Raw genomic sequence first — 21,759 nt, forward strand, 5'->3', positions numbered from 1 at the left:
GCAACAGCCCTCCTCTTCCATGTCTAACATTCATGTACATCTGCCTCCCTCAGTTTTATGCAGGTTCTTTGGGCAGCAGATCCCTATTTCCATGTGTTGCTCCCTATTTGCAACCTCTGTATTCCACTCGCAGCCTCTTCTTCCATATGCGGCGATCCCTCTTCAACGCCCAGCCGCCCGTTTGCCAGCGGCCACCCAATGCCCAGGCGTTGGTTGCCTGGCCCTGCTCCTCCTATTATATATGTGGGTGGCCTCATAATGTGGACAATTGTTGTGGGAAACAACCTCAAATGATGCGTACCGCAACACACACAATTGCTCACTCCCAGCTCTTTCCTACCTTTGGTCAGAAGGGCCTGTCAGCCAATCAGGTGCACAGTTATACACCCTTTGCCTGCCGTACCAAATCTAGCAGGAATTGCATAAATTAGGCAGAATTCAGGTGGGAGGCTTTGGTTGGACGTAATCGTAGATTGTCACTAGCAGGACTGCCCTGTGCAGGCATCGCTCCCACAGGGGTCCCTCCCTAACCACTCACCTGTCACGTGCATCCTGGAAGCTGTCGTGGGAACCAGTGTTTGTGGTCTCAAATTATGCATCTCAACATTAGCAGCCGTGACACATTACACCATGTTGCAGTGTGCTTTTAGTAAAATGGAACAAAGGCTAAAAGGATGTGAACTAATTTACCCACAGACTGGCATACATCCTTCTCAGCACACTGCTCAGAAACCATGTTGGCACTATATAAATGAATCAAATAATCGAGGCCTCGTTTACAGTAGCATTTACCACCCTCTAAAATAACCACACACTGTGTAAACAAACGGGACCATACACACTATAGTGGGTTAGGTTCTCCCACAACTGCTTTGAAAATGCCTGGAAAACTGCTAAATGCGGTTTTGCTGGCTTTTGCACTATGTAAGACATATACAAGACATAAATATGAGTAATAAATACCATTTTACAAAGCTGATTATCTGCAAGTCTTGTTCCACAATATACAATTACACAGGAGAATGGCGTTCTATAAAAAGGGTGTGAGAAACACAAGAAAACACAACGTTCATATTCAGGGCTGCCTTCCAAATGTTAAGTGAGCCACAATATGATGCACAGAAAATGAACATAGAGACAATTGCTTGCAGTGAAGTAGGTTGACACTCTGGGTTCCTGTGTCAACAGCTGCAGCTTGCTGAAAAGCTGAAATGTGCCCTGGCAGATCCATTGTCAGAGTTTGATATCTAGATTCAGCTGTGCCGATAAAAGGTCAGGCTTATTTCAATAGTATGTGACTTTGCTTTGACACCGCAGAGCCCTGACGATGTGAGGTGGTTATACATTTACAGAAATGTGTGCCTTTCACATCCATTTGTCTTTTTAACATCACAGCTTCAATGCAAATACAATGGCACCTTATGAATCCAGGTGAAATAATACTACTATAAATAACCGTGATATTTCAAGAAATGAATGTTATTTGCTATGCATTTAGCTATGTTGTGGAGCTTAGATTGAAGGTTAAATCGTTTTTTTTTTCTTCTAGACAATTTGTGTATTGCAATTTGACTGTTAGCGCTCAACCACGCAAAGGATCATTACATTTTTTTAGGTCAGATATTTTTATGGAATTGACTAAAAATTAAATATATTAATTATGATCATATTCTATTTATAATTTGATTCGTTATTTAAAGAGGCATTGCAGAAAGGACCAAGAAGCTTTCATTTAGTTTGGTGAAATTGCCGTAAATTTTTCTGACTTTTTTTTTGTAGTATTGCGTCTGTTTTTATTTGTCATTAGAGAAATGTTCAAAATTGCCTGAAGAAATGCCATGTGTACGAGCACCATAACAATGATTGTTGGTTGTTTTAGGGAACAGGCTACTCTATACAGAAATTCCCCAATATTGACCACTTCCCCTTTAGCAATCCATCAAGTTGAAAAACACTGGTTTCCTCCCATCTCCCAAAAATGTATTCACAAGTTAATTTGTTTACCCCAAAAATTGACCTTAGACAATGATGGGACAGTAGACTATGGTAGGGATAAGATTGTGAGCTTCTGTGAGAATAGGCAGGGACATGTCTGTATAATTTGTGACATGTTGTGGAACATATCAGTGTTATATAAATACATAATAATAAGGTAGGATAATATATTATGACTATACTAGGATTAGATTGTAAGCGAATTCACAACATGACTAGACGCCTGTGCTATATACTGTAAATACACAGTGATGATACTATTTCTCTCCTTGTTATCTTAGCCTTTAAAATTACCTTGCTACATTTGCATGTACAAGACTTCTCACAAGCCTAGAACACTTACTCTCCAACTCTTGGATCCTTTACGCATAGCCTTAAAACTCAAGTTTTCAGACAAGCATGCAATCTAACCAGGGCCATATCCCTCTCCTGTCTTAGATCAAGCTCTTCTCAAATATAATCAAAAAATGAATCGCCTCTAGATGCACATCATACATATTGCTCCACCTCTTTACTTTAGATTGTACAGTGATAAGGGCAGATTTCTCTCCTGATCATGTCTTCGAAGTTGCTGTACTTTTTGTTAGACACAACAGGGTTGATGCGCAAAGCTGCGGTAATAGCGCCATGCTCAGACAGCGCACAGCAATATTACTGTTACTACCGGCCGCAGGTTACCATGATTTACGCTATTAAAGGATACCCGAGGTGACATGTGACATGAGATAGACATGTCACAATGTACAATGCCTAGCACACAAATAACTATGCTGTGTTCCTTTTTTTCTTTCTCTGCCTGAAAGCGTTAAATATCAGGTATGTAAGTGGCTGACTCAGTCCTGACTCAGACAGGAAGTGACTACAGTAAGAAATTCCCATTTTTATCTTTCTTGCTCTCAGAAGCTATTTTCTGCTAGGAAAGTGATTTATAGTTGGGATTTTTTATCAGTGAGGGTCACACTCTAGTCACTTCCTGACTGAGTCAAGACGGAGTCAGCCACTTACATACCTGATATTTAACTCTTTCAGGCAGAGAAAGAAAAAAAGGAACACAGCATAAGTATTTGTGTGCTGCTAGGCACTGTACATACCCATGTCTATCTCATCATATCACGTCACTTCGGGTAGCCTTTAACACTACACCAAAATACTGCAAGCATTGCTATGGTAATGTACATTAGTAATGCCATTACCGTAGCAATGCTTGCATTACTCGAGTACAGTAAATCATGCTAACAGCGTAACTTGAGGTAACCCGCTGCCTGGTACTAACTGTCCTATTGCTGTGCAGTTAACCTGCTGCCGGTAGTAACTGTAATATTGCTGTGCGCGGTCTGTGCACAGCAGTATCACCGCAGTTTTGAGCCTCAACCCCCATGTATCAGTCACTGTAACTTTAATGTTGTTTGCTGGCTCTGTATTATGCACCAATGTTTGCATTTTTATGTATCCATGTTTGTTACTTACTCTGTGCAGCACCACGGAAGATGAAGGTACTATATAAATCATTTATAATAATAGTAATATATGTACATAGAATCGTTACATAAAGTGTATTTCAATGCACCGAGGGACATATATACGAGTTGGAGATGTTCACATAGGAATGTTTAAACCGTTAAAACAACCATTTACCCTTTATTGCCAAGGATCATCATTTTTCAGCCTCTGCCACGAAACTACATAGTAAATTCCTTTTCATCCAATGTATTTTCCATCTCGCCAGTAAGTAAAACTGATAGATTGTGTGGTGCTTTTTTACAGCTTGTCACTATAGTTTCAAGCCTAAGTTTACTCACCCTTGGCAGAACTCTCTATGTTGTAATTAAGAGGGGTGGATGCTGTGTCAGCCATTGATCTTGAGTGTTGAAGTAGCACAGTGTGATTATTTGGGCAACCAACAGCCTTTAATCGTCATGAAATAAACTGGCACCACAACAGCGCTTTCTATTAGAGATGTAAAAAAAAAAATGCCCCGTGTTATTGATTGCTTGCACAGTTACATCCATTGTAAATCAATGACACAAGAGACCAATTGTCCTTTGAGTTTCCCTGTCATGCTGTAGTGTGATTACTGGTGCTACTGAAGAGCCTCTGATGCACTGGCTTACTTGTAGTACACCCTTTATATAATGGTTCTGAGCAGGAGATAGCCTTTCACTTGTAGCATTCCAAGTGCATAATGTGCTTACACACCACATTAGCTGCTGTGCTAGCCGACCATCACTATACAGAAACAAAAGCCAGCGCATTATCTGGACTGTTCCATGCCAAAGGTGAGAAGACAACTGCAGTGTGCAGTGTAGTAACCAATCAAGATTACCCCTTTTTAAAATAGTGTATCACTACAATACATTGTTGCTGATTGGTCGCTTGAGTGTTTGTTTTTCTTTTTACATATAGTCATGTGCAGAAAATATTTTTTTTTCTGTAAGAATATATAAAATATGATGTGGATTTTTTTGTTTTGTTTTTAAGCTCCACCTGCAGGCAAATTTTTTTTTGAAGAAAAATATATGCCTTTACTTCTGTAAACAAGGGAGAATTTTAAAAGACAACGGAGGTGAGGAGAATATGGAGGCTGACATATTTATTTCCTTTTAAGCAATACCCAGGGGCGTAGCAATAGGGGTTGCAGAGGTAGCGACCGCATCGGGGCCCTTGGGTCAGAGGTGCCCCGAGGGGCCCTCCCTCAAGAACAATATTAGCTCTCTATTGGGCCTGTGCTGGTAATAATCACTCGTACAGATGCTTTGTATAGTAGTAATTATTAACAAACTGTTTTCCATCCCCTACTTGCACCTCTGACACCGTGAAAATCCTTGGCAGGTTTTGGTGCGCCGTATCCATTGTTATGTATAGAGTGCTTGGGGCGGCCCATGTAAATCTTGCACCGGGGCCCATAGCTTCTTAGATACGCCACTGGCAATACCAGTTGCCTGGAAGTCCTGCTGATCTATTTGGCTGCAGTAGTGTCTGAATAATACAAGAGACAAGCATGCAGCTAATCTTGTCAGACCTGACAAGAACGTCAGAAACACCTAAACTGCATTAGGGCAGCATGTTGACTTAGTGGATAGCTTGCCTTGCAGTGCTGGGTTCCTGGCTCGAACCCCAGCCAGTTCAACATCTGCAAGGAGTTTGTATGTCTTCCCTGTGTCTGCGTGGGTTTCCTCCAAGCACTCCGGTACCCTCCCACACCCAAAAACATACAGATACATTAACTGGCTTCCCCCAATTATCTATTCCCTACCATAGTCGTATGTATATTGTAGTCTAGGGTCAAAGTATCATCAGGGAAGCCAGGCAACTGGTATTGCTTAAAAAGGAAATAAATATGGCAAGCTCCATATCCCTCTCACTTTAGTTGTCCTTTAAGAGCCTCTCTTGGTTCTCCGTGTATCATGCTTCCAGATGGCAGCACGAGGCAAAAAAAGAAAAACTGCTGCAATTTGGCACACTAAAGTATGTACCCAGCCTAAGTCCTGGGGCTCACTGGCAGTGCTTTTGCAGCCCTTGCCGAATGGTGCCGATAGGCAAAGCGCTGCAACAGTGGAACCCTATAGTGGTGGTTTTATTTACGAAAGTGCGACTGCAGAGTGATCGCAAAGTGATGCATGCAGCATTTTGGAAGCAATCCTGGGACATTTAATGGCTGCAGAGCCGAATCGCTATCTTTTTCAAACTCGCAGGACTTGTGCATTTCGAAAATTGCAAGCGTTTTGCGCTTTCTGAACAGTGCTGCCAGGGGCCCCAGGCCTAAGTTTACAGTGTGCAGTCTCTTGTGTAGGGACTCCTGTTTCATAATGCATGATAGATACAAGATGTAGATTCAGAAAGGCTGTTCTTTTCACTAAAGCACATAGCCTATTAGCCTACCCCCCACTGATCATTCCTTTCATATGGTGTTTCATATAGCTTAATGGTACATATTGTACAATCAATGCCAAGAATGAACTGTTCTGTAAAAAGTAATACAATACCAGAGCAGTAAGTCACATGATACACAATTTACTACAGATGTGAAAAGTTTGTCCTTTTATAAAGGAAAAAAGGTTATTTTTGGATCCATGCCGGCGCCTAATCCACCACTAATGGCTTCTGCATTGAATAATTTCAAGGGAAAAAAAACTGATTAATCAGCAGTAAAGGGAAAAGAGTCAAAATTCATCGGGAGAGTATTTTGCGCGGCCGATGAAAATGTCCTGAAAACAGAATGTGATTTTGTGTTTTGTCATTTAAATGCATTATGTATTTATGAGTTTAATCAATTTATCTAGTTAGAAATGTAAGTGGTGGAATGCAGCCTGGACAGATGGCGAGAAAGTCAGAGTTGAAAGCTTTATTCGGAGACAGTATGTGACAAGAGTCCTTTGTTCTGTGTGTGATACCGGCTCTTGTCAAAGGATCAAATGGAGAAGCCTCGAAAACCATTAGCAGAGCACTGGAAAATGTAGATTATATTTTACTGAGAAAGAAGGTGCTGCTAATGGGATTCAGACATTGTTATAATCTTGCAAAGAGTTTATGTGCACTGCAATCATGGTCATTAACATTGATAATGTCAGAAGGGATGAAAAAAAAAAGTTTGATCTATAGATGAGTCATAGTTCAGTAAGATTGCAAAAATCAGGGCGAGACCTGCCTGTGAAAGCTCTTGTTTTATGTCAGGAACATCTATAGTTTTAGGATCAAATTATGTGCTGCAGAAAAGGGAAAGGACACATTTTGTAGGGTCTTGACAATCTAGCTAGGCTATATATAGCAAAGCAGGTGAAATGGTGCCAACTCTTTTAGAGACAGGTCACATAAGCAATTAAAAATGGTCCAGTCTTGTATCGTATCAGAACGAATCGTAATGGTTACGACCACATCTAATGTTAACCTATGAATCTGTTCATGTTGGTCCGTTCAAACGAATCTATTCTGCATACTCTGCTGAACAGACCACAAGTTTGGTGCTGCAGCAATTTTTCCCGGAAAGTGGAGCCCAGCGGAACAGAAACGGACACATTGGGGGCAATGAGAAATGGATCCTGTGGTACACACTGGCTAAAAAAACGGTCAGTTCTAGCCAGAAAATCTACTTTGGTGAATAACCTGAATGGTAATGCATCTGTTTTCACGGATCCATTTAGCAGATAAGTAACAGTGAGTACAGGCCCTTATTGTGCTCCTCCACCAGTTGCTTTAGATCGATGCTCCTCTGCAGTAATTACATGATGTGAAGGGGCACACTGATTTTCACTGATTAGGTATAGGGTGCACCATAAATGCTACAGGAAATGGCGGTTCCTAGTTCCAGTAAAGTGGAAGATTGATATTACTGGATAGATGGCAGTATTCGCTTAAAAAGACCCAAATTGTTCAAAATGTATTTAAAGGTGGCCATACACTGGTCGATTTGCCATCAGATTCGACCAACAGATAGATTCCTCTCTGATCGAATCTGATCAGAGAGGGATCGTATGGCCACCTTTACTGCAAACAGATTGTGAACCGATTTCAGCCTGAAACTGATCACAATCTGTGGTGGTGCTGCCGCCGCTCCCCCCGCCCAACCCCCCCCCCGCATACATTACCTGCTCCACCGGCGCAAATTCCGGCTGTCACTGCTGTCTTCTCCGCTCTGGTCTGGTCTCCGGCATGCTTCACTTCTTTCTGCCCGGCAGGAAGTTTAAACAGCAGAGCGCCCTCTACTATTTAAACTTCCTGCCGGGCAGGAAGAAGTGAAGCATGCCGAAGACCAGACCAGAGTGTAGAAGACAGCAGTGAGTGGGGATTCGCGCCGGCGGAGCAGGTAATGTATACCTGCTGTATTGCGTCGGTCGTCGGGCATTCGAACGCCGCTAACGACGCACTCCCGACCCGCTGGCGACCGAAAAAAATCTTTCGCACGTATAGTTTGACGGGAATCGACGGGAATGATCGATTTTGGATGGAAATCGATCGTTCTGTCAGCGGTGTGCGTGGCGATTTCACAGCCGTTTCGATCACTGTGATCGAAACGGCTGTATATCGGTGGGAAAATCGTTAGGTGTATGGGCCCCTTTAGATGGAGAAATCACCAATTGCTTCGTTACGTAGGTGCAAATAATTTTGTTAGATTTGCCCTTTAAATGCTGCCCATTTGGTTGCTTGTTTGCCTGTACATGTAAGCCATTTTTTCATGGTAATTCTATTCGAGTAGTGGTGACCTCTGGTCTCTAGTTAGACATGGTCCTGTTTAACGTTAGTCTGCAGACATTTATTCAAGGACACTGAAATCAATATGGAGATTTCCGCTCTCCTCTGAAGAATACAGAATGATTAATCTTGGCAAGTGACTTTAATTCAAATGTATTTCCCTAACTCCACGTTGTGCACTAATGGCTTGCCAGCTTGTTCTGATCAATAGAAGCCCTAAACTCATAGGTTTCTGTGTGTGTTCTTTCTTGTAGCCCTAATTAATGGATGTGGTGGAGTGTAATCATTGTAAATTACTAATTTTAGTCATGTATTTTATATTTATTTCAATATATCTCAAGATGCAGTTGATCTTGCTGAGTGGTAACGTGTGTCTTAGCAGAATGGGGCTTCACAGTTGGGCAGATTAGTGTGATTTGGTGTTTCATTTGGTCTACAGTGCTAAATGTAATGGTCTTGGTAATAGTGAAAAGCGTTTTTTTTTTTTTAGTGACCTGCCTAATGACGGATGATAAGGACTTGGGACCTACTAAGCGATATCACTGTTTGCATGTCACACAGATGTGTAACGGAGTATGGATGAGCTCACAAAATTTCTGTTAATGTTTTGACTATCAAATGTATGCATTTTCTCATGCCATTTTTTCATGTTATGTTCATGAAATTGGCCAGTCTATGAAAAATTGTATTCATATGTCCCATTTATTTTAAAGCTAATGAACTGCAAAAAAAAACGAACACACACTTACCTACCTAAGGAGAGGGAAGGCTATGGGTCTTATAGAGCTTTCCCATTCCTCTCACGTTTCCCTTGCTCCAGCAATGCCAGTTTCTGAGGTCTTTGGGAGCCTTAGTGTTCCTGAAGATGGGCGGCTCTGTACTGTGGATGGGTGAGCGCAGGTTTGGACTCCCGAGACTTCCAAAGCCTCCTGCAGTGGCAGAGAGCAGTATTTGACCGATTGGTTTGATACTGCTAACGGGGGTGACAGCGCTGCAATGAGGAGGCTTTGAGAGGAGTGGTGAGGCTCTATAGGACCTAGAGCCTTCCCCCTCCATAGGTAAGTACCTGCATTTTTTTCAGTTCCCATTAGCTTTAAGCATATTGTGAAAATGTCTTGTTTTCTACAATTTCAAGCTGAAAATACTGGCCAAGTAAAAATGGTCATATTTGCTCATCACTACAATAGAATTTTTATAATGATTTAATCCATAGAGAACCAACATCTTTTGTGTACAGAGAGCAAAGCAGACAGTATTTAGGACTACGTATATGTAAATAGTTTACACACAGCAAACAATCAGTAGCACAAGTAGAAAAAAAAGAGAGAGAAAACAATCCAGCTATCTGGTTATGAGGCATATTCATGACAATTTTACAAGTACTGCTGCCAGTACTTGTTGAGCAAATAGTGCAACTAGCACCACCTATGTAACGCACACATTGATAGTGTAACGTGTGCTACGCATGGTAGAAAACGCATGGTAGTGAACCTCTCTCTTCAAAATGAACCGTCATACATTACGCCTCTCCCCCCCGACCTGAGCCAACGATCTCTGTGCCATTAAAATTAAAATCTCTCAAATTGCTTCCATGCTTATAACAGAAATGTTTGGATAGGTTATGTAGATCTTGTCCCAAACAAAGTGCATCAGTTACTTTTGAAGTAAGAGTTGTAAAGTGAACCTGAACTGAGTACAATTATTTATATAAATGCATGAGGTAGCTGCAAATGAATATTACATAATTATCTCACTGCCAGTTCCTCTCAAAAGCTCACCATTTTCTTCTTACAGTGATCCCTTCCAGTTCTGACAATATTTTGTCAGCGCTGAATGTGCAAGGTAATGTCCATGTTTCCCTATGGCTCAAGTGGGCGATATTACAGTTAAACAGTGTGCTGACCAGGAAGCTGTTATGGGGTAATGGCCATTTTCAAAATGGAGGACAGAGAATTTCATTGATCACAGTGGACAAACAGGGACGCAGGAGAGGAGAAAGTGATTGATGAGTAGACTACACAGGTGGGAAGTATGGCATGTCTGTTTATTTTGACTTTTAATTTTCAGTTCAGGTTCTCTTTAAGGTAAAAGATGCAAGTTTGTGTACATTGCTATTTCCAGATCTTTATGCACTTTTATGGTTGCGTCCTTGCAGAGTATAAGTTAATACGAAAAGCAAGACAGATGCCCTCTTAGGCCAAGTGCACACCAAAACTGCTAGCAGATCAGCAAAATGCTAGCGGTTTTGGGAGCAGATTTCAGAGTGATTCTAGGCATGTTTAGAGCGGATTTCTAAACATGCCTAGCAGTTTTGGTTGTGTTTTTGTGAAGCAGATTACACAAATTGTTACAGTAAAAGCTGTAACAGCTTCTGTAACAAAAACGCCTGGCAAACCACTCTGAAGTAGCGTTTTTCAGAGCGGTTTGCGGTTTTCCTATCCTTTACATTGAGGCAGAAACGCTTCTGCAAACCGCAAACTGCAGCAGGAGGCACGTTTGCGGTTTGCTACAATCTTCAAACTGCCGGTGTGCACCAGCCCATTGAGATACATTAACCGAGCGGTTTGACAGGCGGATGCAGCCGGCGGATCGCATCAAAAACTGCTCGGTGTGCACTGGGCCTTAGGGTTAGTTTGTATTGAATGTGCTGTGATATGCATGTGGCACAAAGCAAACAGATTTCAAAGGTGGCATCTTAGGCAAAAGCGCGTGTTGAGTGCATCTAAACGCCATTCATTTGTAACGTAGTGATAAAGTGAGCGGTTTTCCGGCACAGCTCTTCTTGCATTATTACGGAATCCAATGCTTCACAGAGGCAACATGTTAATGTGAATGGGCCCATTGTAGGATCATAGCAGCGTGTTGCTGTCGAATTATAACTTACATTACATTGCCCTGCCATGTGCATAGTGTAGATGCACCCTAATGGGAGCACTATAATGGGGACTTAATAATGAAAAACTATGCAACGACGGAGACTAAAATATAGGTTCCGTAAAAAAAGCGGTCGTTTTTCTATGCATCCAGAATTTTTATTATCTTTTTGCTTGTAAAATCACAAAAAGCAGGTTGTTACTACTGGTTTATACATACCTGCAGTAGAACATTACTGTTTCATCAACCCAAACAAACTTTAGCTACCTAATAGACAATGTAATCGGCTCTGCACCACTGATCTCTAAAACCATGCTGCACTTGTGGTTGCTTAACCCTGATGCAGTGTAGTTTTAACGACATTGGCTATCGTGCACGGTACACGATAGCGCATCCCTGCTGGCACAGATCTCCACTGTCTACCGACAGCGGAATTCTGTGCATCAGCCAGGAGTCATTTTCATTGGCTACTGACCGTATAGTCACTGTGAGCCAATCTCAGTGACCAGGAAGTGTAAAAAAAAAATATATGCACTGGTCCTTAAGGGGCGAGAGCATGTTGATCCCAAATGGGTTAAAAAAAAAATCAAAATCCAGTCCAGGTTTGTCTGATCACTTTGGTTGTTCAGTGTCCTTTATTATTCTGAAGCATTAGACATAAACCCCACTGTATCGTTATCATCAGTATTCTGATAATTATCCAAGCAAAGAACACCCAAGTACATTAATCCTACTCATAAATTGTTGCCTAATATGTTTGCATTTCACATTATTGACTGTTGTGCTGCCACTTCCCGGATCCATTCACTGTGAGTGTCTTATCAGTACGAGCCATTTTATGGGATGCTATTTATGTCTTCTTGAGGGCTATTAAGAGAGCCAAAATGGTGTATATCCTTGTCTTAATTTGATGCGCAGTTACGCCACAATCCTCTCTCTGTTTATTCTTGTCATGCTGCATTTTTCAGTCATTATCTCGTTGCTCCTCACACGCTCAGTGCGACATGACAGGGGGATTATAATAGTGATTTAAATGCACCTTGAAAACACATTGTTAACCAAATTACAATCATTGATGTCATTTACATGTGTCTGCTTTCAAACGACGAATGCGTTCTCTTTTCATAAACATCTATAATAATGTCCCTGAGCATTTTAATAAAATACATAAAAAAAACAGACAAGCAGTGCATTGCAGACCAAATAAAGGATCTGAAAGCTGCCCGGAAATATTTTTGACAGCTTTCCTGTATTTAAATGGAAGATTGTGTAAATTGAGGGCTATTTTATTTATTTATTTTATATGCCTAATGAAGTTGTTGCCTCATCTTTGTTCATTTTCCCCACTGATGGCTGTCCTCAGTGTTCTGGGTTTGTGATGCTTACTTTCCTAGGGACCATTTTCTATAGCGGGATGATTCAACTCTGATTTACACATCAATTACCTATCCTGCGTACAGATTTTCATGCTCCCCTGCCTGACATCAATGAAGGCTAACTGTGCAAACGCTCTATTTCATAGCGTTTTTTGTTTTTTTCATATAACAAACACAGATGACTAATTACACTGAACAACAATAGGCTATGATACACAAAACAATAAATGTTTCCTTTGAAATGGATTCCTAATGTTTTCGCTGCTGTTCATTTGATAATGTTTCACCCATTCCCTTCTGTTAGGATTTAGAATTAAGCATCTGAATGCTGTTTTAGTAAAGTCGTTTATAAGTGGATGTTTACGGAGTACCCAAAAGTAAATTTGGCTGGATAGTGTACTGGGTAAGGGCTCTGCCTCTGACACATGAGACCTGGGTTCGAATCTTGGCTCTGGCTGTTCAGTAAGCCAGAACCTATTCAGTAGGAGACCTTGGGCAAGTCTACCTAGCACTGCTACTGCCCATAGAGCGCGTCCCAGTGGCTGCAGCTCTGGCGCTTTGAGTCCGCCAGGAGAAAAGCGCACTATAAATGTTCTGTGTTTGTTTGTTAACCTCCTTGCCGGTCTAAAAAATCTGGCAAGGAGGCAGCGCCGCACATTTGTTTAATTTTTTTTTTTTTAAATCATGTAGCGAGCCAGCTCGCTACATGATAGCCGCTAAGCGGCGGCATCCCCCCACCCACTCCGATCGCCTTCGGCGATCAGAGTATGCAGGGAATCCCGTTGAGAACGGGATTTCCTGCAGGGCTTCCCCGGTCGCCATGGCGACGGGGCGGGATGACGTCACCGACGTCATGGACGTCGGGACGTCATAGGGAATCCCGATCCGCCCCTCAACGCTGCCTGGCACTGATTGGCCAGGCAGCGCAGGGCTCTGGGGCGGGGGGGAGCGACTCGGCGCGGCGGATTGCGGCGGATCGGCGGCGAGCGGCGGCGATCGGAAGTAACAAGCAGCTAGCAAAGTGCTAGCTGCTTGTAACAAAAAAAAATTATGCAAATCGGCCCAGCGGGGCTTAGATATCCTCCTGCGCAGGTTACCCCGAGCTGAGCTCGGGATAACCGGCAAGGAGGTTAAATATGGGATCTCGTACCTAATTTCTGAGATTTTAGAACTTGTTCACACCAAGAGTGCTTTTAAAAGCTCGTTTTCCGAAGGGGATAGGAGGCGCCCGTGTAGTGTATTAGGTGTTCTCTTTATACAAAGAGACTCCACTTGGTAAAAGGTTAAGAAGGTTTATTTAGCACAATAGACAACGCGTTTCGCGGTCCAAGCCGCTTCCTCAGGTCAATGACAGGTGCTTCAAATGTAGTCTGGAGAGCCTGAGCGCCAAATAGAAATATGTATAAAGAGAACACCTAATACACTACACGGGCGCCTCCTATCCCCTTCGGAAAACGACCTTGTATTACCCCACTCGTGGGGTTCTTCGTGACTTGCGAGAAGCGAAGCCTTTTTCTAAGGAGCAGCGAGCAACGATCCTAAAGACCGAGTGGGGACGGGACTTCCCTACAGGCCTATACAAGTGGTTGCCTTAAAGCAACCTACACTTGTGAGTATACTTACTCTTAATTTTTATTTCCTTATCTGAAAATAATACACCATAAGGGCTCCTGGTACTCCTGCAGGTTTTTGCTTTCTTTTCTCTATACTGACAAGGTGCTTTTAAAAGCGCTTTGCTAATGTTTGTATGGGCTAGTTCACACCAGAGTGATGTGTTTTTTTTTTTTTTATCCCCCCAAACGCAGGTACTGCAGCATTTTGGAGGCGAGTATACCTCAATGTATAGTATAGGAAAACTGTAAAATCGCTTTAAAATTGCTGAACAGAACATTTTTAGGAGTTGGGTTTTTTTTGTTTTTTTTTTTACCAAAAGCTGTTCACTTCCAGGTCAAAGTGTACTTTGCCACAAGAACTACAGAATTGGTAAAAGTGAAATCGCTTGGCATAAAAATAAAATCGCTAGGCACATGCTGGGAATCGCTACTGCAAATGTCTATAAAGCACTATTACTCTTAGCGATTTCTGGTTTGAACTAGCCCTAAGATGAACTGGCAACTTGCTTACGTGTATTGGTGATTCTACTAATTACCCATTGTCTAACTGGGCTATTTTGGCTGTACTTGCACTCAGGTAATTTAGGAATATTTTGGAACCAATCCACCTGTTGTGTGAATATGGCTGCCTTGTGGTCCCTGTCCAGGTTCGGTAGACCAATGCCTCCCCATTATTTCCTAGGGCATAAGAGGCTGTAGCTGAGCCTTGGGGCTTTATTTGCCCAAATTAAATTACATTTCTTAGGTTATATTTGACAGTTTCAAAGGGTTGTCTGGGAAGATGCAGACGTGTTATGCCCTGTAATCAGTTATCAGTGATTGTCCTACTTGACTAAAGGGACACTGTCATTTTCTTATCTGAATTTTTAATTCTTTACAATGAGAAAAAGTAAACAGGAACACTGCCTAGTTCTGTGAAAGAATGGACTGTACATACATGTTTATCTCATCTCATGTTTATCATGTCGGTTCAAGAACAGCCCAACGACTCTTACAGCAGGTGCTTCATATGACCAAAGGCCTTTTTTCCACTTCCTGCGTATTGACCCAAAAATTGGATCGCTCACGCTTTGTGGATCATAACAGTTCCACAATTAAAATGTAAATCAGTGCTGTTTTTCAGATTCACAATCACTGTCCTGCTGCATTTGTGCTCCTGTAAAAAGTATATTCGTTCTATGGGATTGTAGGAAAATCGCATAGTAATTGTGCCACTATGCAGTTTTCCCAGCGTCGGAAAATTCAAACTATTTTCCTGCCATTTTTTTAAATCTCCCTTTGGATATCGTGAACGCATTGCTATCACACTTGACCGATCGCAATTGCGTAGTGCCAAAATCATGATCATGGAAATGGAAAGAAACCTGAGCGCATAACAGTACAATCGCAAATGTCCCTAAGCTCACACAGTCATTCATTTCTAACCTTTTAGTTACCCCCCCCCCCCCCCCCCTACACTTTGATGTGAATGAGTTTAGGGCTACAGACTTTCCTCAGTGTATATAATGTAGGTAAATCTGTTGCACATTAATCCTTATTTAGAAATTCTATTCATTAAAAAAAAAAAAGAAGAAAGAATACTCCATAAAATCACAAATAACTTTTAACACATACCAGAATAGCAGCACTTTTATTAAGAATCCAGTAAAATCCAGGCTTTATGGTGCACTTATGTTCTTCAATCCCAGTAAATCAGAGCCTTTGTCTTTTGGCCCTCTTGTGGTTAGCAGGCTCTGTCCTGCATTAGCATCAGGAGTACTACCGGTATGGCGAATTCTGTTTAGCTTGTCATTTAGCTGAGATATTATTGACTTCTGAAGCCGGCAATCTGAGTCGGATTTGTGATGTCTTCTGCTCCAGTCTCTTCCTGGGTCTCCATAAGTAAACATGCAGATTGCTCAAGACGGTAACAGTTAAGCTGCATAGTCACAGAAACCATTAAATGTTACATTACATTAATTCCCTCTGCGCTGTACGGTTTACAGGATCAAATACAGGTTTTCTAAATCATAAGAACTTTAATTGAGTAGATAAAGAGGTCCTCATAATTATAAACTGCAGTAGGTATAACAAGAGGCTAAATACATAGCTGTGGTTTTAATTAGCTAGTGCTTCAAATTAGTAATTGTGGTTGCAGTCAGAAATCAGTGACTTTCTACACCGTTAAAGACTCAGCAATGAGCAGTTCATTCCTCATTATATCTCTCCATGTGACGATTTCAGGAGCACACCATGCTGAGCTTGAAGGGAATAGTCATGTATTCCACACTGGTTATCTTCCAACAGCAGCAGAGCTCTATGGAGATTAAAATTATTATCGCTTAAGATAGGAGTATTAACTGTTCTTTGTAAAATATATATCCTAAAAAAAAAAACTGGGGAAATGAAAAGCTGTTAAAAGATTCAACAATTAAACTTGAGATGCCCAACAAGCTGCCCTGCAGACACGTGGCCCTCGCAGTCTGTGCCGGCTCTGCTGGCTCTTGTAGTCATGAATACAAGTATGGGTGGGGTATTTTCAGATTAGGTATGCAGGGATGTCAATCTATATCATGTAAGGGGCAAAATCTAAAACCTAGTCTAAGTCGCAGGTCAAGTGGTTTATTAAGATTTAATATTTACTGAACAGTCCCAAATTAAGTGGCGTAACTATAGCGTCCATGGGGGGCTTTTCCTCCCCCTTCTGCAGAGTAGCGCAGTGGAGCAGTTTAACATTTACCGGCTCCAGTGCTGCTTTGTGTTTCCTCTGATCTTCCGGACAGCCACATGCTCTGCTGCATATCTCTGGCTACCAAGGTATGTCACGTGGTTGGAAGAGGGAGGTATGGAAGCACAGCATGTGTCTCCAGAGAAGAACAGAAGAGAGGCAACACTTTGGAGTAGGTGAATATTACACTGCTCTGCTGCGCTATTCTGCAATGGTGTCAGGTCTGAAGATGTTTAGGTAAGTGCGTATGATTTACCATTTACTGTGGGGGGGGGGGGAGATTAGGTCCAAGGAGGGGGCCCCATGCTGATGACCATCCTGTCTGCTGGGTTATTGCTGCACCCTGGTTCAGAGATCTTTTACAATACGTGCAATTATGATGTTGGTGCCATTTTATATGCAATTCCTATTTTTGATGCAATAAAAAAAAATCCTGCATGCTGCGTTTTTTTTTCTTTTTTTGCATCCAGTGAAAATCAAAAATTGGAATTGAAAATCAGAATTGTGATTTGCATTGTAAATGAAGCCTCATGCTGACAATGTTTCAATTAGAATCACTGTCACCGGTGTGCTACACCTGTGGTAGGCCCAGTGCACACCAAAAATCTCTAGCAGATCTGCAAAACGCTAGAGGTTTTGGAAGCAGATTTCAGAGCGATTCTAACCATGTTTAGAGACTTTTTCTAAACATGCCTAGCGTTTTCTGGAGCGTTTTTGTGTAGCAGATGTCAGATATTGTTACAGTAAAACTGTTACTGAACAGTTACTGTAACAAAAATGCCTGGAAAACCGCTCTGATCTAGCGTTTTTCAGAGTGGCTTTCCCCTTTCCTATACTATAACATTGAGGCAGAAATGCCTCAGAAATCTAAAAAATGCTGCAGCCCCCGAGTTTGCTTTTGTGGAAAAAACGAGCCGCTCTGGTGTGCATTGTCGGCCCATTCACTTTCATTAGCCAAGCGGTTTTCCCCCTGCAAGCGTTTTAAAAAAAACTTCAGAACCGCTCTGGTGTGCACCAGCCCGTATAGAGTATTAACCTCGCTCATTATCATACTGGACATACAAGTGCTGAAGTTTCATTGATGCCTAGCGATGGTCAGTGAGATGCAAATAATTCTGAATGAATGCAAGATCATGCAAATCATGAATGCAAGTGTATGCTGCTTGAAAATGGACTAATCGAATTCCATCTTGGTGGAATGAATTTGATTGCCAGTGTGTGGAGTCTAAACAGCAACTGCCACAGTCTGATGCGATCTTAGAGATGTGTCTGTATTTTTATTTTCAATGTAATGGCTTAATTAATACATTACTGTTTTGTTTGCTATTGATACTACACATATAATTATCTCATACGTTTATTTTACTTCAAGTTTACTTTAAAGCGGAATATAACCCTGCATTTCAACTTTGCTCTAAAACATTATTTACAGTATATTATATGCAACCAGCATTTTTTTTTTTTACTAGACCAGCATTGGAAGGGTTACACAGGGCTTTAAAGTCGATGGAGATTTTTGCAGATGCATCCGAACTTCAGTTAGATACTTTTTGTTTACAAATAAGTGTTTATTGTGACTCATCTCTCTCACTGAGAAGGAGCTTGGAGGACAGCCAAAGAGTGTGTAACTGTTTGTCAATAGATACATCTAACTAAATAGAATGTAACTATCCGAACGTCTGCATGGAACTTAAAACCTTTGTGTTTAACCCTTCCAATGCTGGTCTACTAAAAAAAAAATGCTTTTTGCATATAATATGCTGTAAATAATGTTTTAGAGCAAAGTTGAAATGCAGGGTTATATTCCGCTTTAATAAAAGTAAAAGCATATCACTTTGCTTCTTGAGGAATGGATATATTGTATGTCTGTATCTATATTTTTCAGTCTAGATAGGAATGGATTAATGTGTGTTTGCGCCTCTCTGCATTTGAATCCACACATGAATACAGAGCATGCAGGTGTTAAAGGGTTTCCCGCTGCTTGTCAAGTGTGATGTAAATGTGATGGTCTCTCGGTGTCAGAGAGTAAAGTGAGACAGACCTAAGTGACATCTGGCTGTCTGCACTTCTAATTCAGAGAAGAGCTGTCGACAAGAATATTGTCACCTAACCTTTTCTGCTGAGTCTTACATCTAGACTTGGATTCTGATTTGTATGCTACTCTGTCACTTGTTTTAATAGGACATATGGCTTATTTATACACAAACGCTTATTCAATAAACAGTCCAGAGAGCAAAGCTGAAATGACCCCAGTAGCCCACAGCAATCAATTAAAGTTCAATTTACTGTAGTTTTGATCACAGGAAGGTGCTTACTGTTTGCTTGTTGGGGGTTTATTTACTATGGCCTTGGCCTTACTAAATAAAGCATGCTAAAGTCCTCTTGCAATTAGGGGCGTCTGTTGTCCTGCCTGTGTTAATAATGTTCTGTTGGTGATCAGGGTTGAAGGGGCAGAGCTTCACTTGTCATTGCTCATGTTGTAAACGGTGATGGTGTTCTGTCTATGGAGACAGCTGAAGAAAAGGAACTAAAGGTGATGCTAAATGAGTTTGGTGTAGTCAGTTTTTTGGGTTGGATAAGGTGATGGTGTAATTTGTTTTGGGTGCATACATGTGATAGTAATGGGTATCACTTTATCTTTAAACAGAGCAATGAGTATTGAGATTTTTCCCCTCTATCTAGCCTAACGTACAAAAAATTGTAGAGAAAATAACAATGAATAAAATTGCTTATTGTTTACAATATTCATTTGATTATTTAGTCTAGTCTAGTTTTTTCCCATTATAAAATCATTCCTCTCCCTCATTTACATTCTGAAAATTATCACTGGTAGCTACATCTTTAATCCTTACAGGTGATCTGTACAGAATGTTCGTTACTGAGACATAGGGCTTGATTCACAAGAGTGCTAACTGTTAGCACGGATGTTTTCACGTGAATTTTTGCGTTTGCGCGCTCTCGCGAATTTTTGAGCGCAATTAAACGGTTTTGTGTGCAAACGCGAATTTTTGTGCAACATCGTTATCGTTTTCGCACGCAAATAACAATTTTGTGCGAAAATTCGCATCTGCGCGCGGAAACATTTAATTGCGAGTGAAAATTCGCAAGAGTGCGTAAACGTGAAAATTTGCGCAAAAACTGCTGTGCTAACAGCACTCTTTTGTGATTCAAGCCATAGAGAGAAAGCGGTTATTTTCCACAATGCATCAGGGTTCATAGACTGCAAACTGTCAGGACCTTGGTCATGACATCACACTGTGGGAGGGATTTCACCACCATATCAGCCTGATCTTTTTGAGAAAAAGTAAAGATTTCTCATGGGAAATATGTTATCGGCTACTGACTGAAATGAAGAACAATCCTTGGTTATAGGTTATCTTTGTCATCCCCTAGCCTGCACCCAGTCCTAATCTCCCTTCTCTGCTGTGCCTAACCTTATCTTCTTTATTGTGCCTAACCCCAATGCCCCCGTGCCTCCATACTGTACCTAAATCGAATTTCTTGCCCTTAGCTGTGACTAGCTCCCGCAAGAATGCCTCTGATATTCTTGCGAGAAATTTCTTGAACTTCGGGTGGTTCTATGATTTTTTTGCAATATTGCATTGAAGTAAATGGCAATGACTTCAGCAGTTAATAGTGAAGCCCTACACATGCTATATTCACCAAATTTGCTGAATATGTTAGGATGGGAACAAGGGGAAAAATATTTTCAAAAAGACATTGTAATTTCTAGAAAAAAATATTTTTAAGTTATAAGAAAGATGGTTTTTAAATACAGTTGTCAAGCTTGTCTAGTTACCTGCTATAAGTCAGGCCGTATGCCCATATGACTGACCTATAGCCCAGCCCTAACGCCTGCGTAGACTCCTGCCTAATACAAACTACAATACCCTGCAGGCAGATGAAGCATACAATCCTGACAGACAGCAATCACCAATCACAGCAATGAGCAATGCAAACACAGTATACTCAATATAGTCACCTGAGGCCTAAAGGCTGAGGGCCAGGTTCCACTCTCGTGGAAACGGCCGCGAATCCGCAGAGTTTCCCCGCAGGCAAATCGCGCGGGGAAACTCTGCCATAGGGGATAACGGCGCCGCCGGCCGAATCGCTTGCAGTAGTGATTCGGCCGGAACCCCCTACAGAATTTGCGACGGAGGCTGCGATTCACATAGCCGTGCATGGCACGGATCATGGGATTCGCCTGCGATCCCGCCCACCCGCTCAGTGCCGGCGTGCGTCTACGAGACGCACGCCGCACTAGTGGAAACGAGCCCTGAGGCAGTCCAGGTTAGCAAGGATAGCAGGCTGTGGTAGATGCAGTTCAATCACTAAGCAGATAAGTGGTCAGTTCCAAACCAGAGTCAGTCTAGGCAGAGTTCAAGGAAGTCCTTTAACAAGCAGAGTCGGTAATAGATAATCCAATCCAATAGAGAAGCGTGGTCAGGGACAGGCAAGGGTTGGCAACGGGAAGCAATCTGAAAGTAAGCTTGGTCAGGATAAAAGGCAAAACAACAATAACATCAACAGGCTGTGAGTGCAGTCTCAGCAACAAGCCCAGCATAGGCTATCACGGGCACTGACTGAGGGCGCTCACTAAGCATTCATACAAGGGCTAACAAATCAGGAGACAAAATAATCCAATGTGCCCAATACGTTCAGCGTGTCAGCTGATCAGCTGAAATGCAGTACATGCACGTAGTTACTGTTTACATCGGCGGAGGGCACACCGAGTACGTGTCCTCTGCCTGTCCAATGAGCGCTGTGCAACCACCTGGGCTCCAGTGACGCCAGCGGCTTGCCGAGACCCAGAAGTCAGAACCGCAGCTCGGGTCTCGGCATTCCACTGCTGATGTGTGCCGGCGGTGCTTACAACAGTTTAGTGAGTCATGATGTAGCTACTGATAGGAAATGAAAATTCGCACATATTCCCAGAAACCGCACTGAATTTCCTGCCTGGGTTTAGTCATAGCTTGTTTCTTTGAGCATTTTAAAATCAATAAGTTTT

At 41.9% G+C, this 21,759-nt stretch overlaps 1 protein-coding gene across 4 annotated transcripts in view; it reads left to right on the forward strand.

The window, feature by feature from the left end:
• The window catches only part of AFF2 (ALF transcription elongation factor 2), a 724,912-nt gene that overhangs the window by 187,926 nt on the left and 515,227 nt on the right, over nucleotides 1–21,759 (forward strand). Inside the window, exon 1 of one of the 4 annotated variants that reach the window (XM_068251017.1) lies at nucleotides 3,334–3,488. The exons of the other annotated variants lie outside the window; for them this stretch is intronic. The gene's annotated coding sequence lies outside the window, so the exon portion shown is untranslated. Of the gene's footprint in view, nucleotides 1–3,333; nucleotides 3,489–21,759 lie in introns of those variants that run through there. 4 annotated transcript variants of the gene reach the window in all.

This window comes from Hyperolius riggenbachi, chromosome 8, assembly GCF_040937935.1.
Source record: "Hyperolius riggenbachi isolate aHypRig1 chromosome 8, aHypRig1.pri, whole genome shotgun sequence".
Taxonomy (NCBI): Eukaryota; Metazoa; Chordata; class Amphibia; order Anura; family Hyperoliidae; genus Hyperolius; species Hyperolius riggenbachi.